This window comes from Phasianus colchicus, chromosome 5, assembly GCF_987193195.1.
Source record: "Phasianus colchicus chromosome 5, bPhaCol1.hap1.1, whole genome shotgun sequence".
Taxonomy (NCBI): Eukaryota; Metazoa; Chordata; class Aves; order Galliformes; family Phasianidae; genus Phasianus; species Phasianus colchicus.
Genome location: NC_143440.1, coordinates 10,657,957 through 10,682,125, shown reverse-complemented (window position 1 = coordinate 10,682,125; position 24,169 = coordinate 10,657,957). Strand labels below are relative to the sequence as shown.

General features: G+C 41.2%; 1 protein-coding gene across 7 annotated transcripts in view; it reads right to left on the bottom strand.

The window, feature by feature from the left end:
• Positions 1–24,169, bottom strand: part of DENND2B (DENN domain containing 2B) — a 154,753-nt gene that overhangs the window by 110,368 nt on the left and 20,216 nt on the right. For 4 of the 7 annotated variants that reach the window (XM_090140471.1, XM_031613963.2, XM_031613965.2 and 1 more), the window contains exon 2: positions 8,912–8,999. The gene's annotated coding sequence lies outside the window, so the exon portion shown is untranslated. Of the gene's footprint in view, positions 1–8,234; positions 8,782–8,911; positions 9,000–9,490; positions 9,511–24,169 lie in introns of those variants that run through there. The other 3 variants (XM_090140473.1, XM_031613964.2, XM_090140474.1) reach the window with 3 other exon arrangements.

Here is a 24,169-nt window from a genome sequence, read left to right as displayed (position 1 = left end):
GTTCAAGGTCAGGTTGGACGGGGCTTCAGGCAACCTGATCTAGTGGGAGATGTCCCTGTCCATGGCAGGGGAGTTGGAACTGGTTGGTGTTTAAAGTCCCTTCCAATCCAAATCATTCTACAATTGATCCTAATCTAGTAGTAAGTTAAATCCTTCAGAAAGTTATCTGTCAAGTCATGAAACTACAAATATATGGCCTTAACCATGCTTAAGTAGAAAAAAAAATTAACATTTAATAAAAAATGTACTTCAAAAGTGTAATAACTGGAAAGTTTTAAGGCAAAAAATAGCCATTATTAGCCAATATTACCAAGGCTGTATCCTGTTTGTGATTCCACATATAGATGGCTGAATGCTTATGAGCAGATCTGATTCAATTCAGGAAAGGGTAATTATGTTATACTTTCCAAACCTCTCAGGCCCTTCTTATTTTTTTATTTTTATCAGATTATCTAATTTATTCAATTAATATCTTCCTTTTCTCTTCCCTGCTGAAGGATATCCAACATTTATATTGGAAATCATTCTAGATTTCAAGATTGGTGATAAAAAGATTTTTGAATGTCTACTATTTTATTCTTTTTTTATGGTTTGTCACATCACATACTAATAGATGACCTACAGATAACAAACAGTTGCATACCGCTTCATCTTGTAGCATTCAGAGAAGAATTTGGAAGGCAGAAATAAGATCGTAAGATAAATATAAATAAAATGCTCCTGCAGTCGCCCTTGGAAAACAAACAAAAACCAACCAGCAGCAGAAAAAGTCTCAATCCTGGCCAATATACCTATGCAAACTCCACATCTCCTCTGCGAGAAGCCAGTTCAATCCAAAGGTGTCCTGTCGTTGTCAGAAACCAAGGCTTCCACTCATTTTCCCCAAGGGTTCAGTCTGACCTTTGGCACTTCCTTGGTTGCTAAAACAATGAATAAAACTTCTTAACAAATGATGAAAGGTATTTGTTCATCACTGGCTCGGTCACACACAGCAAATTACAGAGGAATGCAACCAGTCCCAACTGGCTGGTTCATACACAAAGAACAGAACCAGTCAATAACAAAGATCAGGAACGATAATTTTCTTATCCATATGGTTTCCTGACTAGGGCCAGTAAGGGATTTGCTAGAGGATTTGCAGATAAAAGACAGCTCTATCATATTTGTCAGACCTGAGGCAGCCACGAAAACATAACTGATGTAACAGATATTAATGAGCCACTGTCACTAGGGCAATCTGTCCAAACTGATGAATTTGCCACTCCTGTTTTCTGGTGGGCAACAGTTAAACAGTCAAGCAGGCTCTTAGTTTCACCCAGCCACTACGACAGTCCTGAACCACTTCATTTTGGAACACCGTGTGCCTGTGTTTCCAAAAATATACATGTATTTTACAGAATTCCCTGTGTGCAATGATGCAATTGGTTTTCTTGCTTTTAAATCAGATTGTAAACAAGTGTGGAAATCATAGAATTATAGAATCACTAAGGTCGAATAAGACCTCCAAGATCATCTAGTACTATCACCAATATTTCCCACTAAACCACATCCCTCGGTACATCATCTAAATGTTTCTTGAACACCTCCAAGGACAGCGACTCCACCACCTCTCTGGGCAGCCCATTCCAGTGCCTGACCACTCTCTAGGACAAGTATTTCATAACATCCAACCTGAATCTCCCCTGGCACAATTTGAGGCCATTCCCTCTCATCCTACTTCTAGTTACATGGGAGAAGAGGCCGAGCATCACTTCACTGCAACCTCCTTTCAGGCTGTTGTAGAGAAAGATAAGGTCCCCCCTGAGCCTCCTCTTCTCCAGATAAGCAATCCCAGTTCCCTCAACTGCTCCTCATAAGACTTGTGCTCCAGACCCCTCACAGCTTCATTGCCCTTCTCTGAGCATGCTCCAGGGCTTCGATGTCTTTCTTGCAGTGAGGGATCATAAAAATTTTTTATCAGATGAAGAAAAAGGAATCTATTCTTTTGTTCTGGATTTCAGGACATCACACAGCCTGGCCAGAGCAACAACTGCTGAATTCTCCAGATAAATGGCCGCATTGCAATCCATCTGCCATACACAAGATGCATGGATTTGCCAGAAAAATTACGGAAGTCTTCAGCGTAACTCTATTGGCTTCATCTTCCTCTACCTGAAGATCTGGCCTTACCTGTAGAATAGATACATACACACACACTAACAGAGCTATCAGCTGCACAAGAACTGTGCTGGGCTCTGCCAACAAGGTGCTGCAGCTGATAATCTCAGGCTGCCCCCCCAGACCCTCTGTTCTTCCCAGATGCTCATAAATCCCCAGAAAAATGTGCTGTGCTTTTGTACCACACAGCACTGATTTGTATTTACATTTGTTTTCTACTGTCCATGCATATCAGCCAATACTAAATAAAACACAGCAGGGACCCTGGCTCTTGATGCATTTGAACAGAAAACTGGATAACGTCTCCATAGCAGAGGAAAGCAAATCTTAATACAAATGCCAAATTTGACAGTGTATTATACTATTCACTGCATCTGGCACAGGGGGAGATTATAACTTGTTGATGGGGTCCTGTACACAACCAGCTGGTAGAGCAACCCCCTCACAACACACAGCTCTGAGTGTGCAGACTTAGGGCAATTCAAATCACATTAAGTTTCAGCATCTGCCTCCCAACAGCCTTTGCATGCAACAAATCTCTTTTACAGGGGGAGTTCAATTGTAAGAGGAACCTGGATTCAACAGCTGGCTAGAAAGAGAAAAGATCCCACTGTCAGTGTTACCTTTCAAACACTTCCACAATCCCAGGTAACAAGTGATCAGGAGAAAGGCAGAGTCAATACACAGTGAGAGGGTCTGTAAGGACATCAGCTGCAAAGCCATTTCAGGAGCACCTTCATGCCCTGACAGCTCTGGTCTAGCTCACAGGAGAAGCATTTCTGCCCAGGGAATCACCAGATCCCCCCCACAGACACAAGCTCTCTACCCTGAAAAACATGCAGTCTCCTCCCAGCCCACAGCAACTTGGAGGACAGTTCAACCTTTTCACCTTTTGCAACTCCCATCTCACAGAGCATCACGAGCAGAGGCAGACAGAACAGTCCCAGGACAGTGTCATATCAGAGGCACATTGCTGGTGGAGGGAGAAGATCTGCACAGATCACCTCTAGCAGATCCAGGGACAGGAGTGACTGTCCTTCCCTGCCCAAGCCTTAGGTCAGGGAAAGAGCCTCTAGCAGGAGCTGTGTTTCCCATGCTGAGGAGCAGTGTCTTGCTTACAGGCAGCATTACAAGGACAGTGCTTTCCACAGAAAAATAAAGGGCTGGCCAGACAGCTGCTTGTGCATGTCCAGGGGCTGAAACCACTCCTCTTGCAACCTACTGTAATGCGCTGTTACTAATGAAAGAGTTGCACTGAAAAAACAGTGTTTGTCCTTTGGACTTTGTATGTTCCCAAAAGTCAATCTGCTGCCCCAAGCAAGAGCATAGGAGGGTCAGTGCAATGGTGAAATCCAATCTGATGCACAACAGAGAATTTCTAATCTAGATAATCAGCTGATTAAACAAAGCATATTCAGCATCCAACAATGCTTTTTCACTCTTCCCTCTGAAGCAACGAGACTTCTTCCAAAAGCAAGAACTAGAACGAGTCACCTGGAAATACTTCGAGGCGAGCTTCTGAAAGCCAAATTGTGATGATATGTCCCCTTTGCAATGACAACATCCCAGACACCCTAGGGAGCTCCTCAGGAAATGCTAGGTGAAGAGTAGAAGAGACAGCTATGCAGCTTGTCACCTAACCCAGCACAGGTTTGGACATGTTGACAGCAGAGCCATTTGAAAATGTTTTTGTGCCTATAAATCTTTTGGATAAACATGATTGTGTTCTACATCAGATTTTCTGTGTAACTTTAGTCAGTTTTCTTGGCTTGCCACTCTTGATAACTCATCCATAAAACAGCTCTCTCTGGAATACTCTATTCAAATTTATCAGCAGTCAGCTATTCTCCTTCTAAAACTAATAATAGATGCTCTACATGAGCCTGTGTGAGACCGAAACATGTGAACATGAATTGTGCAACTGCAAATGTTTCCATGCTGCTGCAGCTTTCAAACTGCTTTTTGCTCTCTACTAAGGAGGCATGAAAGCACATTGTAGGGAATGCATTTTTTTTACTGTCAGAATTGTCCAACTGTCCCCAGCATGTCCCTACTGTGGTAAATGTTTAGTGATGTCTTTGAGCTTTCAAGCATGTTTCAAGGCAGGGAGGGGTGTTCTGGCCATATGCTTACAGGCTCAGCTGGAGCAGGAGCACAGGATAATTTGATGGCTTATATCCTTTGGATGCCAGCTGAACAAGGGATGCCAAATTGTGCTCTTGCCATTGGCAGAAGTTTTCGCCTCTGATTCATCTTCTTGTCAAACTACAACAGGATGGGGGGAAGACAAAAACAAAACAAAACAAAAAAAACTCTTCAGGAGGGGAACACTATCTCTGACTGAATGGAGAAATGGGACTCCTTTGAACAGCCCTTTAGTACGGCAGCTCGTCTCCCAGCGGGCAGAGAGGATTAATGCTATGAACACTGAACTCAGAATGAGAGCTGCCACTGGAGGACAGCCATCTGTGCAACACTCCACTAACTGCTGTTGTTGTCACGTGAAACTGAGGAAAAACTGGGAAGCGTATTTGCAAATCCTGCTGCAGGAACAAAAAGAGCACCTGCCTCTCCCAGGTCTGCTGGCAGCTAGTACCACCAGGGGACTTCGCCTCCACCAGCAGAAGGTTAACTTTCAGCTTGCAAAATAAAAAAGTGCCTCTCAGGCTTTTAAGAGAAAGAAGTTTAAATCCCAGACCGGAAGCCTTAATTATAAAGGATTTGTGTGAAAGTTGCCAGATCTCTCCCTGCTCTGTGATCAGGGCTGTGCCAAGGGCCTGCTTTGTGTCACACTAGCAACTGTGTTAAGTTCAGCAAAGCAACTAGGTCAAAGATGCAAAGGCAGAACAGAGATCAGTGATTAGCCCTAATGAGCCCCTGCGCTGCAGAATGACAGTGCATTCATTTTGCATTCATTTCAAGGTTCTTGCTGCAACTAAAGGTATCACGTTTGCATCCAGCATGTGCTGCTCAGAACACATCATTTTGCATTTCACATTTTATGCTTCAGAAAGTCTCTTCGTGTCACCATGACCTGAAGACAGCAGATGAGAGGAAACAGCGAGAACTGTTGTTCTCACTGGGAGAACTGAAAGTATCTTACAGAAAATGAAGGGAAGATTAGAACATCCCCAGGAGAAGCACTTCTAAATATGCAGCCCTATTGCTCTCAATCAGTGAATTCTATCTGCTGTAAGCATGAGGCTACAGGGAATACTGATCTTGCGTTCAAGAATGTACAGGTACATTTGTGCACAAATGCAACACCAGGCTTTCTGAAGCTCACCCAACCTTCAAAGAGAACAGCAGAAACAAAGACAATTACTTTGTTTTTCTTAGCGTCTTAGACTTCCTCTAGGATGAGAAAGTGAAAAGACTTGAGTTACTTAGAGAAGGCAGTTAGAGAAGAAACAGGCATTGAACGATATAGACGAAGTCAGTCCTAGGCTTCTAGCTAGCTTTACCTCATTCAGAATCAGTTTGTTTCCAGCTGATAAAGAGAAACGTCAACATAGCAATACACCTTGAGCCCACTATGACTGATAACAGGCAAATGTCTGCTGTCAGCCTATGGGTAGGGGGAGCACGAGCAGTTACACAAATGATGATCTTATGCAAGATAAGAACATTCAGTTCAAACATTACAATATTAATATATTACAATATAAAAATTACTAGATTGATAATCAAGGAAAGGGGGGAAAAACATTTCTGCTACATCCTCCTACTCTCTAACTAAGTGCAAAAGTGACAAGACACAGCTGATCTTATCAAAAATTACACACCAACCCTGGGCCACTGACTATCCAATGACACAGTGGGCATGGAGCCACTGTCAGCCAAGCAGTGGATGCTTGACACCAGCAAGGAGTTCTATGTCAAGACAGCAGGATAAAACATTTCTCTTCAGGATACAACTCTAATATATGCAAATTTCACTTGGAAACATTCAGAACATTAAGACGTATTAAAATTATATTAAAGTACCGTGAAAACGATGCCTTGTAAGAAACAGAAAGTAATAGGTAAATACTGTAGCACAGGCCATTATGGGAAATAGCACTCTGCCAGAAACACTGGGACAAGACTCACTGTGCTTCCCACTGCATCACACAACAGAAAAGGCAGACTCCAAAAAAGCAGCCTTTGCCCAAGTGGAACACCAGGCAGAGATCTCTCAGGTGTTTCAAACTGTTCATTTGTAAAACAGAAGCACTTGAAAGCTGCAGTTTAGATTTTGAAAATGGTGTTCAGCCTCAGAAATTTCAGGTACTAATAGCATTTTTTCCACAAACAAGCCTTAAATTTAAGTAATTAAACATCAGCTATTACACTTATATTCAAGAATGGCACAAGAATTTCTTGTTAAAGCACTCTCAACATTCAAACAGATGAAAAAAAATCAGTAATTTTTCAATAGTTTAACCATTAATTGATATTTACTAAGAGCAGTATTTATTTACAGCATCATGATGGTCAAATCTGTTGGGAAAAGAGGACACAAAATGCTAAGCTGTGCCAAGCAGCCACGATTTCACAGAAGACAGATGCCTGTTCTATTTCTGTGTTGTAGAAAGACTGCCTTCTTCTTCCTCACATGTACTCTACTGAGAGAGTAATAGCAGTGTTTTCCCATTAATGTCTTTCCAGATATCCTCCTTGAAGCACAGCTGATACCTAATAAAGGATCGCTCCTTAATAAAGGAGCTTTCTGCACTCACACACTCAGGAATAATGGCTTTGTGTGGAGAGGTGGAGTAGGTGTACGCTCATTGCACTTTCCCCCATCTAAAAGGATGGCAGCAGAAAGCAGAAATAAGCATCATCGTTATCTCCGGCGCGCGTTAGCAGCCACACGGAAGCCAGTCAGCAGTGTCTGGCATTGTTTGGTGGAATACAAAAGACTCTCTGTTTGGAAAGTTCAGGAAAGAAAACGGAGAGTCTGTGGCTTGGTCCTCCAGTCAAAAGGCTGAAACAGAGGCAGAGAAGTTCTCAAGCAGAGGCTTGATCTGAAGCCCTTTGAAGTTGATGGGAAAACTCCCATGGACTCCAGCACACTTTGGATCACATCTGAAGTGCACAGAAGGGCTCAAAAGCAACAGAAAAGTAGAACCAAACATCTGCTAGAGGAGAGAGTTTTAAATAACGTAGGAGTGAGCTAACCTCTTCACTGTTATTGATATGGTGTATTTTTTGTGATGTTGAAGAAAGAAGAACTTCATTGATTTTCTAAGTCTTTTCATTAGGACATAGCAGTGGCACATATATTAATCATTATTTCTCACTTAAAACGCTATGCATGCTGCTCTAATATTTACCAAGGACTACAGCATTTAACAAACATCTCTGAGGAAAGGGGGAAAAAAGCTTCTTTCAAGTGTTGCACTTTAATTAATGTTTTCTACTTTACTTCCCCCCCCAGCCGCTCCCAAAAGGACTAGTTGAAAACCATGAAAAACACAATCCAGGACTGAAAACCTTATTAAGAACAATGCTGCCAGCATCATCTATTCAGAAGCAGCAGATTGAAACAGAGCCCAGACCAGAAGCAGCACATTCTCCAAACAAATGCTAGGGGATCCCAAGAGCACAGAGATCCTAAATCCTCTTTTCAATTAAGATACAATTAATTTTCTCATTAGAGAAGAACATAGCATCATCCAAGAAAAAAAAAAAAAGTATGCTGAATTCTGTAACACTTCCATAATTACTTTCTTGCATATAGCTGTAATTTGTTGCAATGGTTTTTAATTTTGGTGTTTTCTAGGTCCCGATTATTTTTTCTGGGAATTAATTTGTTAGAAACTTTTTCTTGAACACTTCTTGCAGCCTTTGCATAAGATTCAACAAAGAGCCAAAGCTTCTTTTTTTTTTTTTTTTTTTCCCTCCCAAAAAATGCAGGATGTTTCCTCTTTTCCTGGCTAATAGAATCCAACTGTTGCTGCATGACATCATTCCCCAGAGTTAGGGAATCCAAGCTAGCACAGACACTCGGCTGGGAGTAAACACCGCAGAGGGGGAAACAAAAGCACTTTAAAATTGAAGGAAGTAACATTAAAAAAAGCAGTTTTTGTTACCTGAAATTTGGAGCATTTCCCTTTCCACTCCATTCTCAGATTTGTATTTCCCAGACAAAACTCTGCCTTATTATGTGAAGCAATCAGCAAAACCGGTCGCTTAATGCCTAATACCTGCTGTGCTTCCCAGAACTCCTTCATATGACCTTTCGCAGCACCGATTCCAGCTAAAATGATTGCAAAGAACACAGACTGGCCAGGCCAGTTGTCATGGAGATCTCTCTCTCTCCTTTTTCATACACACGCGTGCGCACACAGATTTAAACAATTCTGGGAGACATCCACAAAACAGCATGCCTTTTCATCAGCTAAGTTTGTGAAGCATTCCACCCCTCCTCCAAGCCCTCCCTTGAGTCAGCCCAGGAAGCTGAGATTTGGTCATGAATTGATTGCTGAAATCAGAGATGTCGCCTTTAAGAAGAAAATAATAATTTAGGGGGAAAGAAAGGAAAGAAAGAAAGAAATCACAACACAGAACTTGTTTTTGTCCTGGGAAGGAAAAGAGAGATTTTCTGCTTTTCAAAGCTTTGAACTAAAAGCAAATCTTGCATTCGAACCTGCAGGCTATTTGCCTTTACCCAACTTGCTATGAATTTGATATCTGAAAGCACTGAGACTTTGTTGAAACACAATCATGCAGATTACATGAAATCTGCTGGCATTGCCTGACTGCTTACCTTGCTCTCTCCCAGTACCCAGCCAGTGATTTAATTAGCACAGGTATTCATTGCGGTCATTCAGGACTTCCTGCATCCTTTCATGTTTCTGTAATTAAGAACAAAATTCTGCTGGTCAGGAACATGCAACTGTTTTTTTTAACAAAGCAAACAGAAAACAATCTCTCATCCAAACAAGATAAAACAGACACACTGGAATTTTTCTCATACTGACTGTAAGTTCACATGCCTCTTCACTAAAACTCACCAGCTTCAAGTTAAAGGAGAAACCCACTTCAGTGACATTTGAGAATTAATTAATTTACCAAATTCATTGCCACCATGGTTGCAAAAATAAAGCTAATTCCACACATAAACAAAGAGAGACAACATTTTTACTTTGACAAAGGAATTCTAAAATAATCCCCAGCAACGTCATATAGGAAAGCCTGGTCTGATTAGTTGAAAGGGAAAAAAAACACTTTAGAAAGAAAAGAAAGAAGAAGAACATTAAGAAAATTCAGTAGAGCTATTCGGGCTCAGAAGAAAAGCACTGTGCCCGAAGTTTTTTCCACTCTGACAAATAGTGGGGAGACTTACTCTTTAGAGGATTTAACTGGAATCAGTCATTCAGAGCTTTCAAGTTGCTTAAGAAATACTCAGGGGACTGCATGACTGCTTTCTGCAATAAGTAGTATAAGCAACAGTCCCTCTAGTGGGCGTAAAAATATTAAGCTGACTGCAGCACAAAGTAGGAATTCAGTATATTTACTCTCTCTCAACTACTTCTCTTTGCTGGTTTGATGTTTCTCATCTAAATTACATATTTAGAATAAAACTAGCATTTGAAGCCATTTAGATGTTACTGATGGGGCTCAACAAGAGGAAACATGTATATACATTACATACATACATTATATACATTATTGATGGGGCTCAACAAAAGGAAACATGTATATACATTACATACCAGCACACCTAGATTTATGCACAGAGATCTAAAAAGTTTCAACGTATTTCTGTTCTGCTTGTGCTTTTATCCCAAGGTGGGATAAGAAAAACTCCATACAGCCTGAGACAGTCAAGATGTCTTACAGGATCACCTGTCTCCACATATCACTACTATAAAATATAAAGTAGACTGGAACATAGCATTGACTACACTTCTGAAAACCCTACATTTTATGAATGACAGAGTGAATGGACTGCACACTTAATCCACCTCTCTTTCTACCAGCAACATTACACAAAAGCTACATGAGGCATATTTTACCCTAAGAACTGCATGCAGACATATTCACAGGTAGATGAATATAAAAAGCTGCTTGAACTGTCAAGAATCCAGAAGATGCTGAAATGACATCACGTTAAGTAGTTTTTCTAGTCATGAAAGCAGCATAGGCTAAGCTTGTAAGTTCATGCTGAGTTCCCTCATGAATACACCAGTAAAGCTCAGCAGAACCATAGGAATCAAATATGAAAAATTATGACACACTTTTGGCTTAGAAAGTTTTCTTTGGTTTGTGATTGAGTTCAACTCACTGCACGCTGCAAGAGGGCAAAGTTTCAGCAGTGTAACTGGGGAAAAGGGGAGGCAGATAACTCCTCCCAAGACACAAATGTTCTACTTCACATTAATGCAAAGGCATTGCTCAAAGACAAGAAAGCAATTTAAAAAACAAAAACGACCTATGTGTAGACCAATGAGCAGGTGAAATGACTGAGTCTTGTCCATCAATCTCAGATTTGCTATAAAGCCCACTGATGGTAACCCATGAGTGTCTACCAACAATCTACACCATGTCCTATTCCAGAATTTATCACAAGGCTACGAGACCACCTCTGCATATATGGCAAGTATCTAAGGAAAGTAGGTGCAATAGCATTTATAAACAATTGAAAATGCTTGTTGCATTACATATCCACTCAGTCAACAGTTTCACACTAAATAAATACAGTAGTTAAAATATAAAACATTATGCACGTACAATTATGCAAGTACAAAGCACAGCAGTCAAACTATGGCCAGGTTTTGGTCTTAGGAAGATAACTTCCTCCAAAGACCCCAGACAAGCAACTTTCTGTTCTGTGTCTCATGTCTTGCCAAAAAGAGGTTTTTCTTCAGGTTGGCCAAGGTGAAACAAGAACCATTTCTAACCTTTCACTTTTTTTTGACTGGACTTCACATGAACGCATCAATATCCAAAAATAAAATCTGGGGTCATAGAGGACATAATGAACAGCTTATACCAGGTTCCTTACAAAATAAGGAAATCAATGTCATGGCTACACTGTAATTGGAAAGCGTTAGAATACGCATCCTCCTCCCTTGCATCAGACAAACAATCCATTACTCACATATGGCTGATGTTTAGTTTCTCATTTCCAATACACTTCCCATTTCTCACTGGTTGAACTTGCTCCTTGGTCACAAGCATAAGATGCAGGAGCCACATGACATCAGCAGGAGCAGACATGCACTACAGAAGATGAGTGTACAGCCAGAGTCCTCAGTAGGGCACAACTGAGGTCTGTGCCCTTAGGACTGGCAATGGAAATATGAGCAAGCTGCGTGGTCTGAGTTTATCAAATGCTTTTCAAACCAAGCAGTCATCATTAGCAACAGGAGAGGAAATAAACATCAGATTTGTTCCTAAATGACTCATGAAGTTTTATTGCTGTCAGTAGGTAAAGTCACAAATTTAAGATTTAAGAAGACAAAAACAAATGAAGCTGCCTACAAAAACAGCTCAGATCTCTGACAAGTGTAAACAGAGATCCATCGCTGAATATTTTTCATTTTTTTTAAATAGAACTAAGCTCCATATAAAATTATTTGTGTACAATGATTTATGATTATCCCCCTTCTCACATAACTTCCTACCTTCCAGAAGGAGGAATGACTCTCTCAGCTCTAAACCACAGTTACTGGCCATCTTTCCAGTGACCTCAACTCCTCAACTAATAACAAAAAATGTATGCAACTGAACTTAAATAATCTTAAGACATAACAGCAAAAAGCCAAGAGAAAGTACACTGACCCAGCATGTTTTTAACTCGATGCCATGGAAAGGCAAGTGCTTGCAGCTCCTGCTGACCTCACAGGGAGAGGCAGGGAACCAGGTGGCACTTCCTCATCACTTGGCAGTGACTTGCAAAGGTAAGGAAATAAGGGAAGAGGCCCCAGCTGTCTAATAATACAAATCTGAATGCACAAGATAAACCATGCCCTTTACTCTCTGTTTAGAGCACAGCACTCAATACATTTTCATAAGACATTCAGGGACTCTCAGGTAGGGCAAGAGGACAACACCCAGTGCAGCAACAGTCATACTTAGTGGGACTCATCCAAAGAGTAGGTTCTAGAAATTAAGTCTGCAACTAGCCCTTATCCTTCAACACAATGACATAACAGCATCAAAGCAAGTGCTGTAACACCTTAGAGTCCTTACTGAGGGTCTCCATAGTGAATAAAGCTTCCCCTGACTTCACTGACACATTACTATCAATTTGGCCTCACTAAATCATGCTTTGATGCAACTAGTCTTATTAGTACTCTATACTACTTACTACCATAGGAATAATACAAAAGTATACAATGCCCCTGCAAGCAATAACGCAACAGATTTGACCCAACACACAAGGCCCTTTGGTTTTGGTGGGACTGCATATGTCTAAGATCAGTTAGCTATGGACTTGGTTTTCTTCCCTGTTTCAGTGTCAGAACCATTACTCACAGTATTTCCACAACTCACTCTCTGAGCAGAATTAAAAATTTCCATGACTTCTTTAACAGCCCAACAAGGATCTTGTTTGAAGCACTGCACTGATTTAACTGATCCAGGAGAAAAAAAAACATACATATATATGTATATATATATATATAAAGAGAGAGAGAGAGAGAGAGAGAGAGACATACACACACACCATATGTAACTAGGAAATGACTAATCATAGTTGAGCACACTTTGAGATGTTGCCAAACCCTTTATGGCTCCATATCCCAATTCAGTTTGATCTCTTTCTGTATATGAAAGCCTGCCATACTTTGGTCTGACTTTAGCCTCTCATCTGGGTGCCAGATAATTTGCCAAAGTTTTTAAGTGATTCAGTGAAATTAAGATGATGTCTGTACCTGGGAGGTCATGACAAGAACCTGACACACATTTAACTCCTGCATGAACACTCATCCAGAAATACAGCATATTTACATCATGGCTATTATTGCTTTAGGACCTGATTCAGCAAAGTACTCAAACACTGACTTCAAAAGAACTTAAAAATACACCAAACGTGCTACAGTATTTTACCAAAGTAGTGCTTTATTTGTATATTCTAGAAAGGACAGATGGAAATAGTTTTTTATTTTGCCATTAAAGCTTTAAGATGCTGATTGATGACTTAATCAGGACACGCTCTCCATGCTATATGTACTGATGAGGTTGAAAAACTGCTGAGCAACAAGCTGAATAAGTCCTTCATAAAACAACTTTAAACTTTAACAATGTAGAATTAACTCATGCAAAAGCCTGGTTTGAGAATTATCCATACCTACAACCTGATTCTTGACAGGAGACACATATTATAGCTCACCCTGCTAGGAAAGTGGTGCTAAGCCAAACCAGCCATACAACCTGGCTCCAGGCCCAGCCAGCCAGTTCAGCCAGCCCACAACCTCATTTCAGATGGCACCAGGCCAAGCCATAGGGATAGCCAAAAGGTGGGAAGCTCATGTAAGCAAGCCCTTCTCCTTAATTCTCCTGAGCCAGCTCTGTCTCCAACTCATGCACTCCAGCCAACATCCTTCCTGTGTGAGGCTGTGCCGTATCCCAGGAACGCCTGAAAAGGGAAAGCAGGAAGCAGTAGGACAAAAAACTGATGGATAGAGGAAGATCTCAAGGAGAGGCTACTTGTTCTATCTGGACACAAGAAAAATTTGCCCTTTGTAGGTGTTAGTTTCCTCCTGCACCACTTTTTACTACATACGTATACCCATCAAACATGGATTTACATCCCAAGAAGGACAAATGAGACAAGCAGGTTTCCTCTGGAAATAAGTCATATCGGGAGAGATGTCAATGGGTTGCTTGAAATTCCAATGAAATTCTGATTTGACCCTACATGAATGCAAGATACCTTAATTTGTCTTCACTACTGCCTCTTTTAAGTAAAAGCCAAAGGCCAAGTTTCTACTGCCCTTGTTCATGGTGCAATAAAGCATGCTATGCAAGGGACTAAAAGGTAACTGAAAAAACAGATCCCCTCACACTTGGAATTGGAATATAAGCAGGACTCAAAAGAACACGATTTGGGAGAGCTAAATTGTGTGCACAGATGACCAACTGCTGCAAAACTTTGACTTAATGCAACCAATGGGGCAAAATCCTTCTCAGAACACAAACAATGGGAAAATATAGATCCTTTAAACTAACCCTCCAGTCGAAGAAGCTTTCTTCTAACCGCTGTGTGTTCCTGTACCAACGACTTTCACTCAAGTTGTGCCACAGAGAACAAAGCAGCTTGTTAGGAACAATCCAATTACATTGGCTCTACAAAGCTTGTAAAGTGAAGAGCATCTTTTAGCTTTAGCCAAGTAAGCAAAGGACACAAGAACAAATACATTCAACAGTGCAGTGCTGGCTTCTGAAGCAGAACATGTGTGCTGGGTGGCTTTTGTGTGTATTTTTCCAATTCCTGTGAAAAAGCTTTCAGTTTAAATTCAAGATAGGAAATAAGAGGGCCAGTTGACCGAGCATTCAGTGCAATTCACCTTGTTTATATTAGAAGAATCACAACCAATACTGCTGTGCTGTCTGTGGATTTCAAAATAAATAAATAAACTGACAAATAGCAGCAACGTGTTTTTGATTCCTTTTGATCGTTAGCTATTCACAGTTCACAGGAAGTTTATGCAACCCCCTCTGACTTATCTTCTAAGGCCTATTAGCCAAGAGACTCTAAGAAGAAAACGTCAGCCTGACTTTCCTTTGGACAGAAAGCAATGGCTTAGCTGTGGGATAAAAGCTCAATCATGACTTGAACAGTCAAGTTGGCTTGGAGACTCCATGAAATACTGATAACTTGCTGGGAGGGTGCCTGTGAGCCCTGCTTCATATTGCTGGGAAGGAAGGGAGTTGTGAGCACTACCCAGCACTCACTCCTCCAATCACCTACATTTCACAGAAACCAAAGCACATGTTCTCATGGGCATATAATGAGTTTGTCTTGCTTACTGCCATAAGCATAACAGCATGCAGATTTTACAAGCTGAAAACAATAAAGCTATTTTCTTCTCTATTTTGTATAGAACAGATAAACAAAATATTGCTTTGAGTATATACAGTTCCTTTCATTCTTGGCCCTCAGTGTGCTCTACAGAGCTGGTTAGATGTCACTGCTGCCCAGCTGCTTGGAACAAAGGACTTAAGGATCTGTGTGTGAGGCTGCACACTGGTCCCCTAAGAAAGACTGCATGACTGAGCTCTGCCCACGAGGGTCTGCTGCCTCCTATGAGATTGAATTTAGGCCCTGCAAGGCAATCAGGATCAGCCCAATTCCAAGGGACATTGGAAAATTTTCCTTCCTGGAAAACATTTTACTTGGACATGGGAAACTGCTGAGGTTAAGCCTTCCTTCTACCTCATTTCCAGTGCCATGCAAGAAAAGAAAGAGAAAGCTAAGCGACTAGGACCAGCCTGAGACCAAAAGAAAAAATTCCAAAACCAGAATACACAGTTCAAAAACATATGGTGAAACTTCCAAGCACCTCAGTGCTTCTTGGGTTAAGCAATGAAGAGACATCCTAATGAGCCACAACCATGAGAGCAGCACCTAGAAGCACTAGAAACCTTCTAGGGTTAAGCAATGAAGACACATCCTAATGAGCCACAACTATGAGAGCAGCCCTGGGCTTGAGCTAGCACAGCTGCATTGTTTTCAGAAAGGAGGCTGTGCCTCCACACAGTGCCCCATCACACTGCGGGGCTGTGCAGACCTCCTGGAGTCAGCCCCAGGGCTCTCTGTGACAAGTTCCATTGTGCAGCACACACATCCCCTGAGCAAAATGCTGCAGACCACAGAGGAAGCATGTCCCATCACTGGGAATTCAGCTCCAACTGCTCGAGCTCCAGATGAATGCCTGAAAAGCAAGGTCATTCTTCTTCCTCCAGCTCAGTGAACTCCTCCAAAAGGAGGTGGGCCTCTGAAGACATCTTCACATCCAAGGAAGGACTCACTTGAATCCCTGGGTCAGCCTGCTGGTAGTTACACACCCAGCAGTCTCCTCTTTCACCATTAAGAGAAGAAGTTAATACTTAAGGAAAAAATAAAAAGTAGTAGTCATTTTGCTTTACTTTCATCAACACAGAAGGTTCAGAAATAAGATTTAGCTTTCTGCCATTAAGCAGAATAATTTCTTCTTTTAATTACATTCTTTCCCTTCCCGTTTTAAGAGAAAAGAAAAGCAAGAATCAACTTTTGGTTTTTTTTGTTTGTTTCTTTTTTTTTAAACATCTGACTGAAAAGGGTGGAACTTGGGAAAGTACCAGCATTTTTCCTTCCAAGTCTGGGAAAACTACACAGCCTATATAAGCCAGGACACTGTTATGGTATTCTTCTTTCAAAACATTGGATTAGGTCTATGTAGTCACACGATGTTCCCCATTGCTGTATACATTGCTTTAAGGGGACAGACATCTCCCCGGAACCACTGCTCCTGGCAACTGATACTATGAAAACGGTGACATCTTGCAATGCCAGCTGAGAGGTGGTCATTCAGTGGGCAAAGAGCACATGACTATTCCCAATTCATCACACAGCTGTGCTGAGATTTAAACATGTAAGTATGAGTTGTGGCACTCGCAGCTGGGCATGTGTGTGCTCACTGCAAACACAGGCTAGCGCCTACCATGCTGGAAGCAGCCTATGGAAACTCTGAACCAGAAGATGCAAATCATTAATAGCACGCATCAACACTTGCTTTGGGGAAAATTCCCCATTCAAGAACAGACATGCTGATTATTACACCAGTTTTCTCATTTCATGATGTATGAAAGTCCCATCAGTAAATATGAGATCTGCGTGCTTACTGAAAGCACAAAGCAGTGCTCTCAGTTTGCCAGAAAGATCTGAAAGGGCCTTTTTGCATGTTTGCATATGGGTGAGATCTACACTGAAGGAAGCAGAGCAGGGACCCAACAAGGAGTCAGAAGAATCCAATGCTGTTCTTGATTTTAACCCCATTCTGTTACATGGCCTTGGACAACTTTCTTCACCTAATAACAGAATCCCTGTTTGGTTTTCTGAAGCTCTGTCAAATGACAAGCAAGCATTACTGAAGCAACACAATAAGCTGCAATCTCACCCTAGATGTCAAACCATACATACAGTTCATCATTATACAATTCTGGACATAAACCAATTTCCAAGGCTATTTCCAGTTTCTTAACCCGTTCCACATCTATCAATTTTTTTATATTCCCTCCAAGGGTTAAGCAAATACTTTTCTTCATCAACCCTACCATCGAAACCTGAAACTTTGCTCCCAATTCACACAGTCCCACACCACAACAAAAGCAAAGGTAATCCGGAGGGAAAGATTTTAGATCATGCTTTCTCCTGCCTGCTTATGAAATGAAACCACAGATTTGCACCATTTTTCTTAGACAGAGGTATCTGATCACACTCTAAAGTCTTAGATAGTTACACTGCAAGATTAAAAAAAAAAAATCTACAGTATAGGGCATTTTTAAAGTCCTTTCCACCCAGCTGCATTATTCAGAATAAGCTCTACTGCACCTGTCTTACACAGTGGTTAAAAAGTTCCTACACAGACTGGTGTTTTATCACCAGTGTCATCTCTTATTTGCTCCAGGTCACAGTGCAGTAAATCTTAGCAATCCTTATACCTCATCTCTTTTAGAAAGCTTCCAAGTGTAAAGCATATATCTTGCAAACCACCCGTAAGTTGTTCAAATCAGGAGCTTGCCTTCTCCATTTCCAGACATCTAGGACACTCGTGGAAAGCCAGAAAGCCAACAAGATGTACATTAAGACTATTTTTAAAACACAATGCCATTTTACATTGATTTGGAATGGCATTTAAAATATGTTAGGAAAAGTAGCTCTCCCCTGTAAGTTGCCATGAGCCACAGGTAAATGAATTCGTCTTGGTTTTCTCATCTCTAAAGATGTGGTAATAAATGAAGTTTATTAGAAATACTGTTAATATAAATGTATTAAACTTCATAGAGTGGCCAAAGACTGCTGGAAGGAAAGCATTACTGTTCTGAGAAAGAGGCTGATTTTATCTCTTCGTTTAACCACATTCTTATTACTAACCTCATTTAGGAGAATGTATTGCTGTAATCCCCAAATGTTTTCACTGTACAGTTCTAACAACCTCAGTTTGGGCCAGGGAACAGAAAAGACGTGTCATGCACACACAGTGAATGAAAGTCAACTGCTCGAACACCATCTCCTGAAAGAAGGAGCAAGCCCATGAACAAAAGAGGGTGCTCACCCAGCCACCCCATATGCAGCACTGCACCTCTGACAACATCAACAGCAGGCATCTGAGGTGGAGAACGGAGCAGACCGCTATGACTCATGCTTTAAGTCTAGTCAGTGAAAAATCTGGCAGAAATGTATTGTTTGACTATGTCTGCACATTCCCTGGAGATTTATAGCTGCTTATTAAATCATCTGTTCCTGTTGAAACCGAAGAAATTGTATATGTTTCACTGAATTTTACATCTGGCAGAAAGACCTCTTAACCATTAATAGAGAATAGAGGTTTTTCTATTGGGTGAGCCACACAAAAGGTTTTAAAAACCTTATTTGTGACAGGAAATAAAACCTGCCAAGGGATGGGCTGCAGAGGAGACTGGAACCTGCTGCATCAGCGGATGGGTCTCCCTGCTTGCTTCTCTGCTCTGCTACGTTAATTCTCAAAATCAGGTGGGCCTTTTGAGTGAAAAGCGGTTTCTACTGAGGATAGGAACCAAGTACTTTCTAGGGAGGAAGCAGTCTCATCTTAAAACCCAATGAAAAAGTCAAGGAGCTGCCTTCAGCCCTGCTCTACGCATGGACACGGCGACCTGAGCACTTCTGGTTTTTGTACAAGTGACAGAGAAGGAAGGAGTGTTTCCTTCTGTGTAGGGATGTGTAGACTGCCATCTCAATCCATTCTGTTCAACTAAAGCAGGCTATTTTGTCATTTCAAAATGCTCTGTAGAGCATCTCCACCCCCTACCTTTCACACATTATCGGCTGAAGAAACCTGCACAAACAAGCACTTTCCTTACCCATCTCCCCTCCTCTATTCTCACTTTTTTTTTTTTTTTTTTGCCCTTGGGTGCATCTACAGCTTAGCTCCCTGAGATAGCCATCTCTCAGCATTATTTAATGTTATTAAGTAGAAGCTAATGTGAGTTAATGTTCTGAATTCCCAGAAGGTAGGAAAAATGTGCTCATTCTATATTAACCCCTTAAAAATAAACAAAAGCCTAGGCACATTTGCTGAACACCCAAGAATGTAGAAACACTGTATCCATGGCTACTTCCCTGCTGACACTGAAGCAAGGACAGTAAAAACACAGAAAAAAACCTTTCTGGGTCAAGCCAGCAGTACATCTAGCTCAAACTCCACTTCCAAAGGTGGTGAAAGGCGATGCTGGTCAGGGCAAGCCCCTGACCATAGCTGCTTTCTATCTACTTTTCTTTGTTTGAGACTGTAGACCGTGGGTAAGCAGAGCTGAATAGCAGAAAGATTTGCAACATTTTGCTAACAGTGCATTTGTTGCTCTCCCTGTATAAACAAAATGCTATTAAGCCTTTAAAGTGAAACACAACAGAGAGCCATGTCTGAACTGCTATACTTTGCATAAAAGTCAGAAACTTGGGAGTTTTGGAGCATAATAATAAGGCCAAGACCCATACCAGTTCACACACACACAGTGCCCAAAGCCTACAAAAGCAAGGCAGCCAAGAACCACCATGCCCATGGGTGCCACCATGGAAGATGTTCCAGCACGCACTGGATGCAGGAGACAAGGGATGGGTTTTCAGCACATTTCTCTTTCATGTTTTTGAAATGCTGCCTTGTTTTCTAGCAAGCTGCCATTTACATGACCAGATGAAGGTAGCTGTGTAGATTCAGCAGGACCTACGCCATGCCAAACTGATTTATGCAGTAAATCAGGTGTACTCTCAGAGCACAAAGGCAGAGCTCTACAAACTGTTTTATACTGTTTATTTTTTTGTCAGAAAGACAAAAATTCTCTGCCCTCATTTTCTGTCTCTTCTGTCTCTTTTGGACTGTCTTCACTCTAGCACTCTGGTTCAATGAAAAAGGAACAAACACACATGGTAAATCTGAAATCCCAGCAGCCTGTGTGAAAGCAGCAGTCAGTACTTTTATGTACAGTAGGGTATAGTCAGTCTACAGCCCTACAGCTGCACAGACCCCAGCCATCACTACATTCCTGCCTCTCACACTAACTGATTTTCTAGGGCGTCGATCAGTGGCTAATTAAAAGAATTATCAAGTGATTTGTACAGACTGATCCATAACAGCATAACACCACCACACTTCAGCCCATTCCAGGTGAGACATCATGACTAAGGCATATCATCACTGCAACTGACTGCTCAGTAAGCTTTGGACTGGTCACATGTGACAAGTCTCACTTGGTGCTGTTGGAAAATCAAGAGCGTCATTTGATCTTGAATAATCTTCCTCATATCTTTTGATTTGGTTCTTCTTCCTTAAGAGGGAGGCAGTTATGCTAATTAATGTAACTTTGTCCTCTGTGCCACGCACACAGTCACACCGTAACACACAACCAGTGAACATGGAGCAAAGATGAACCCAGGCCAACTCACTCTCCATGGAATCAGTGGGTGTCAACCTACAGACACACACGTCCTCAGTGATGCAGGTACGTAATATGTGATTTATAGCACTGCAAATGAGAGATTTGTACTGCTGAGGAAGAGGATGGGTCATTTTATTTCACAGAAAGCACACAAAAACTGCTGTCCACTTTCATTGGGGAACACTATATGAGAAGTGATGAGACCTGGAATCATTTTCAAGTGTGGGATGCAGAATCCCACTCAGTGGTTGCTCCAATAAGAGGCTACAGAAGTAATTTATGGAGGCAAATGCTCTCTTTGCCAGAACCCTTCTGTTCTTCTCAAGCAATTGTTTCATAAGGAGTGTTTCTGTGCCTTGCATCTGCAAACACTGAGAACAGCTGCCAGCCACAATAGGAAGTGGTTGACACTGACTGAGCATATTTCTGAAACCCCACCAATTCTACTCCACAAGAAGAAAAAAAGATATACCAGTAACAAGAAAACCCAAGAGAATTTGATCATCTTTATTCTGTGCCTTTGCTGAGAAGTAAGGATCTTTGTTTTCTCTCTCGGCCCTTCCTGTTATTCACAAAGGGAATTACAGACCAACAATTCTATATGTGGTTGCTCCCTGAGCCTTGTGGTTTAAGCCTTGGTCAAAGTAAGATCATTCACACAGGAAGTATGACTCTTAGGTGGCAAAGCAAAGCTGTTCTGATTCCCAACAATCTAACATTTAGCTTATTTTAACTGTACTGATCTGCTGCCTCATTCACACCTGTTCCTCTAAATGATTGAGAGACAGACACCAGAAGAAAAAATTAGCAAAAATCCTTACAAAGAAAGGTGACATAGGCCAGCACAAAACTTGGGATCAGGCATATCCACCCCACTCACACCCCTCACCTGCACCTATCATATATAGCTTATGGCCCACTGATGAGCAGGTGGCCAGGATAAGACCTTCCAAGCCCTAGACACTTGAAGGCAAAAGATTGTTCCTGTTATAAATGTGTTCCACAAAAATGCAATCAACATACCAGCAGCTGTGGGTTCCAAAGCTGACCCACAGAGCATTCAGTAGTGTAAATACAGACAGCACACTGGTAACCTTCCCAATTTTAAAGCTGGAACGAAGCAGTCAAATAAGTAACAGAACATTCAAAAACCACCAGCAGAGTGACCAACTACACTCAACTTATTTGGTTATTACTGATGCAAAGATCTTCTACGCCTAAATAAACATGAAGTTTTCCCTGAACTCCAAATCCTGGAAGCCTTGGCTTTTGGGGGGGAATAATTTTTTGGGTGATGTTTTTGTTTCTTTTGGGGTGGAACTTCTTTGATAATAGTTCAGGGATTTCCACTCCAGCTCACATTCTATAAAATAAAACTGGGAAGGTGTTGAAAGGTACCAAGGAGTAATCAAAGCTTAATGTGTCAGAACATAAAATCTCTCCCCAGTTATAAAACTCTGAAAGCAAATTGGACCAATCTCATATGAGTTACTGGCATTAAAAAAAAAGAAGCTCTCTACGTACAATCCTGCTCACCTTCATCACAAACTTCAGAGCTCCTACTGGAACAGAAGCAAAGTGGAGAGCATGGTCATAAAGTTTTATTACTCTGATGCAGGAAAAAACTTCTAGCTTCTGAGTTAGCAGATCATTTTAAGTGGAAAACAAAATCAGTATGAGAATCTCTCTGAAAAGGTATTTCTTCCTCTTCTTTTTTATTCCTTCTAGTGAAAGTATTTTTTTTAGTCAAAGAGCGTACAGTATATGCTTGGAAAACTTGGCCTATTACTAAAATCAAATGCAAAACAAACAATATCAATTTTTTGAAAGGTTTGCTTGTCCTGCCAAGGCCCACATCTTCCATTCTCAGGGATTTTCAGAAGTATTTATTTGTTTGCATGGAACCGTAGTTCTGGACTACCAACCTCTCCTCTGACAGAATCTCTGGACTTGCTGGGGGCTTGGTAGAAATATTAAAATATTTCCAGTGACATCAGTAGGAAAAGAACAATGCAATAAATAATGTTATTAATGTTATGTGTGTTTGACTGTCCCTTATAGATACTCATCTATATCAAGGACAATGAAAGATACCACCTCACTCTCTCAGAAGACAAAGTGCAGGTTGCTTGTCATTCAGCAAATGACACTGCTTCTCCACACTGTATGGATGCAGTTATTCTTCTCTAGTGCCCATCAGACAGCTGGGAGAGAGGCTGAGTCTTATCTCCTACTTTCTCTCCAACAACAAAATAGAAAGTGGACAGCGAGAAGAGAAAGAAGCTTGTACTACTGGATTTAAGCATTTCCATGCCTTGAGGCACCGCAAGATATCCTAAACTAATCTCAGAAGTTTAGGAACAAGTAAAGACAAACTCCTCCTATTAGCTCTCTACATTTCAAATCTTTGGGATTCATGTTTCCAAGCTTTCCTGTGTTGGTATGAAAGACAGACAAGGCCGAGACTCACTGATAATGATTGAACTCCAGGAAAACAAGCCTTACAGAACAAAAAAAAATCACCATAAAACCGGTGTAGTTGGCAAGACTAAAAAAGATTTTTTTTTTTTTTGCATTTATCACTCACCATCTCCCACAAAACCATACTATAAGGGCACACTGTGACAAAACAATCCTAGCTCTATCTTTAAATGTTCTTAATCATGATAATTATATACAGAGCAAACATGAACTGCTTCACTTGCCAGCAAAACACAGTAGCAAGGGAACTACAACATGGCAGTCCTTAAAGGATAAAGAATGAAAAAATAAAGCAGCTAGCCAGGAATTTGAATACTAGAAGGCCAGACCACCAATGCCAGCGTCTATACTTCTACACTTCATGACACAAATGAGAGACTTCTGATAACTGTGGTTTCAGTGACAGCTTTCTCTTCCTGACTGAAAGCTGGCAATGACTTCTCGCAGGCTGCTGCCACCATCCTGAGAGCCTGACGCAGCTGTAGTCTCCCAGGGGGAGATGGGCATTCAGGATATGACACATTCTGCAGATACCACAACCTACTTACCCCAACTCCCTCTCCTCCTCCCATCATTCCTGGAGATGAATATCAATAATTTAGAAGGGATCCACCAACTTAGTACATGAGGTTTCACACTACCAAAACTTTCTGTTACCATTTCAGAGCAAATATCTGCATATCAGTCTTCCCTCACTAGGTTACTGTGTTTGGGAACAGTCTTTCTTTTCAGTAGTTCTACTTACTACCTTCCTCATAGCCATTTCTGCAATAAATTCCCAGCTAAATCTTCTATATTTCACTCCCTAACAACATCCCTCAACTGCAAAAAGCACATGCTACCAAAAGCCATTCTTCCTGATCAAACTGCAAGCAAACAAGCTGCTGTATGCTCTTGACCTAAACAGTCTGATCAGGACACT